This window comes from Gavialis gangeticus, unplaced genomic scaffold (genome assembly GCF_001723915.1).
Source record: "Gavialis gangeticus isolate Ggan-Ray unplaced genomic scaffold, GavGan_comp1, whole genome shotgun sequence".
In the NCBI taxonomy this organism is placed as follows: domain Eukaryota; kingdom Metazoa; phylum Chordata; order Crocodylia; family Gavialidae; genus Gavialis; species Gavialis gangeticus.
The window spans coordinates 17,973,226-17,977,357 of NW_017728996.1; the positions used below are offsets into that span (position 1 = coordinate 17,973,226).

General features: G+C 52.2%; 1 long non-coding RNA gene across 1 annotated transcript in view; it reads left to right on the forward strand.

Annotated features, from left to right (window-relative positions):
- Positions 1-4,132, forward strand: part of LOC109288516 — a 65,465-nt gene that overhangs the window by 49,050 nt on the left and 12,283 nt on the right. The window lies entirely within an intron of this gene.

The window sequence follows — 4,132 nt, forward strand, 5'->3', positions numbered from 1 at the left end:
TTTGACACCTCACTGGCTTGGCCTGCCTCTATGTAATTCCCCCCTCAAGCCCCATGCCCCATCACAGTGTAGCACAAATCACTTTGTCACAATTCTTTACCAGGTTCATCTCCTGGAGACCCTTCCTGGTAGGATAAATGCTTCCATGCAAGCAAAGCCTCTTAATGAATCCGGGACAGCAAAGTGGGTAACACCGCTCCCTGCCCAAGGCCGCTTGGCAGGGCTGGAGTCACGTAGTCAGACAAGAGTGCCAGCGAGGGCAGGGCAGGAGGAACTAAGCTGGAGACCACTAATCCATGTGCACGAAGCATAGCACAGATCTCTGACACTTCCTCCCGGGCCAGCCCCTTGTTCTTCCCCATCTCCTCCACCTCGTTCTCATCCTCTTCCCCGAGCAACCTGCTCACATACTCTAGATTCCCATCTCTTTACCTTCTCTGCTCTCCCATCTTCTGTCCCTATGTTCCTGTCCTTCTTCCCTCATTACCCTGTAGGTGTCCCCTTGTCACATGCCCTTTCATGTCTCTGGAGCTGGATATTAAAGTGGGAATGAGGGGCTGTATATTTTGGCGGTGGTGGAGGTCACTGCTATATGGGGATTGTTTAAAAGAGATTTGCCCACATCCCAGCCCATGTGACCAGCCTCAGCTGCAGCTCTCTCTTTCTTAATCTGGAGATAAGCGTGATTATCCGAGGAAGGGCTGTTCTGAGCTTTGTAACTGTGACAGGGGAGCTTTCAAGTCGCACTTTGCTGGCAGAGCAGCGCTTAAAGCTGGGGAATCAGATTCCAAGCGTGGCTTTGCATCTCTTTGCTGCTGGGAGCATGGTGCAGGGATGGCAGTGGGAATGGGAGCTTTATTAGGACTTTGCTTATGGTGCGGAAAAGGAGGGGAATCAAAAAAAGGAAGGGAAAAGCAGCCGGATTCACTAGCCCATTTCACAGCCAACACAGAGGAGCTGCATTGATCAAAAGCAGGGCTAGCTTGAGCCGCACCCAAGTAGCTGACTCCTGTTGACTCTGCTGTGCTATCAACAGAGCTGAATTGGGCCCCTTGTGGGATGATTTGCTGTGGAGTGACCCAAATTCCTCTGTCTCCCTCAAAAAACAAACTGAGAGCCCTAAAACCCAAGGAAGTTGAGCTCAGGTTTGGGGAGCTAGCAAGGAGATCTGGAGCATCCCCCATCTGGGTCACAAGTGGGAATCCAGCCCAAGTCATGATGTTCTTGCTGTGAGACAGTGGTTTGGCATGTGTGAATGAGTCCCACAATCTCAGCCTGTCTGCTCGTGGCAAAGACTCCTCTCATGCTGACTGAGCTCTCATAAAAGACCCAGCAGAGGGGCCTTGGTCATACCGCACTGGTACAGGGCAGTGTGTCTGGGAAGTTCAGCCTGTGCCGCCCTTCTGTGGTGAGAGGCTTTCAGCCTCCCAGTCTAGGAAGGTGCCATCCTTCCCTGGCAGCAAACAATCACCTTCAAAAATCATAAAGCCAGGAGAAGCCTGGGGACTGCAGAGCCAGAGAAGCAGAGGTGCTAGCCAACCTCAGTGGGCTGGGGAGGGAAAAATCATTTTGTTGGCTGGGATGGGCTGCAGGTACCAGTGCCTTTCCTGGGCAGGAATACCTGGCCCATGGGTGGCAGGTGAGACTAAATGGGGAAATGCAGTTGCTAGGGTGAAGCCCTCTCCATATCCATGTGATCTGCCTCCAGATGTATGCTTTGTCTTGCACCAGGTAAGGCTAGGTGGCACAACACCACTTTGCATTAGATACTTGCAGTTCCTTACCCAGTTTGCATGCTCAGTCCCCAGCACTGCATGCACCAACTAAGTACATGTGTGTGCAAACAACCACTCATGTATGCCCAACCATGGCAGGGCTTTGTCTTGCACTGATTGGGCTCATGGTTCAGGCTGCAGGCTCTTGCTCCCCAGTTCTAAGCACTGCAATTCCAGTGCTGGTGGGAGCCGGCTTTCCTCCCGATTCTGCACAGAAATCAACAGATGCAGAATCAGGCCCTCTGTCAAGAGCTACTCAGCTGATGAAGGCAGAGTTCAGCATGGAGGGGGAGGCCTGGTCCTACATGACCCCCATGTGTTATATGTACTGAATTTTCTGCTTTCAAGGGGTCTTTTGAAGGGGATGAGAGGAAGTGCCAGAAATTACATACAGAGTCTCCACCCCAAAACTGCGTCCCCTTCCCTAGCTGCCCCGGGCTCTGTGCAGGTAGGTGAGTGTGCAGCCATGCTACAGAGACAGACTGCCGGGCAATCTTAATGTTCCTGTCCCTTGTACCAAGGAGGCTGGCAACAACATGGGGCAGGCAGGCTCGTGCACCATGCTCCTGCTGGGAACTTCTGCATTCAGCTCCTGAATAACAAGCCTGACGGTGAAACCCTGGCCCGGTGCAGCTGCCCATAGCTTTGCTTTCACCTTCATTGGAGGGCAGGAGATCACCCTGTGTGTGTGCTAGCTGGCAGGGCAGAACAGTGTGTAGCTGAGTGGGGGCCCAGGGGGATGATGCCAAAGCATCCTCCCTTAACAAAATTGTACTGCCCTTTGCTGCAGTCAGAACCATTACAAAGCCAAAATAATCATTCTCAAGGGAAATGTTTATGGTCTGTGAAAGGCAATTTCAGCCCTAGCCAAGATGGTCCTGACCAGAGAGCACTGTGCAGTGGCTTTGCAGGATCCAGAGAGTGACAAGCAAGCAGTGTCCATGTCCTCATTCCCTCCATACCTCGCTCTAGTTTGAGCCCCAGTGGCACATATAGGTGCTTTCAGCAAGGAGTCAGTTCCCCACATGGTTTATGGGACTTGAGTTTTCTTCCTGACAAGGCAGGAAAAGGCCTGGTGGAGTTTTTTCACAAGTCCATGCCTCTGACTTCTTAGTTGGAATATGAACCAAAGCGTGTGTGGAGGGGGGAGAGTATCATAAATGCTTTCACAGAAGGCAGCTCCATGCCGGCAGACTTGGGCTTTTCCTCATGACAGAATCATGAAAAAAGCCTCTCCAGCCCGTCTCCTTCCCCAGTTGGTAAGCCAGCCCCATCCCACTGGCAGCCTGACGCCCCTGGGAACATCCCTTGGCTGATCTGTGGTTTTACGCCGGTTTAATTGGAGAGCACAGTCATCGGGACAGGGCTGTTTGTGCCTTTGTTTGGTGTAGGGCTGAGAGGCAGCCAGAATGAAGGGGCAGTTCTGTTTTACTGGAGCATTTGGCATTGACTTCAACTCCAAGTTCTGCCCCAAACAACCCTGACAGCACTGGGCCTTGCTAGTGAGCTGGGCAGGGGCTTCTCCTGCCTGGCTGGGTTAGTGCAGTGAAGGGGACTTGCCTGTGTCAGATGGGAGCTGTGTGTCGGGGCGGCCAGTTGATCTGAGGGCTCATGCTCTAGACCCGTCTTCTGTAGCGTAGTGCAGGGGTAGGCAGCACTGCCTGGCTTTTGGGTGTGATGTGGGGGGACGATGGATGGTGGAGCTAGGTATTAGGAGGATGGAATAGATGGAGGGACTCTTGCCCGCATGCTGCATTGGTACAGGCTGGATGTCAGGTATGGAACAAGCCAGTCCCTTCTGAGGTCCAGGAACTCAAACAGGGTTGATGTGGCCCTGGTTTGCTGTGATTTGCTCATGGTACAGGGGGTGATCGGTGACATATGCATTGTCCTCCACTGCACAGGTCTCTCATCCTTGCTATACATCCTTAAATCCACCTACTGTACAGCTGAGCACTTCAGGCAAGGGTTTTGCCTGATGGCATACAGGGAAGTCTCAAGTTGCTTCTACCAGTGAAGTCCCCTAATGGTGCCCAAGACTGCAAGTGTATATTTGTATATGCAATTGCACACCTGACTTTTGCCTGTAACTGCCATGGTTGGGCACACATGAGTGGTTGTTTGCATACACATGTACTTAGTTGGTGCACGCAGTGCTGGGGACTGAGCATGCAAACTGGGTAAGGAACTGCAAGTATCTAATGCAAAGCGGTGTTGTGCCACCTAGCCTTACCTGAATGAAAGAGCCACCCTTGGTGTTTTGGGGGTGCTAGTTTTTTTTGTTGTATTGCCTGCCTGTCTCCCCATCAACAGCCAGGCCACACTATGACACTTTGTGGGGGATGTGTAAAAAAACT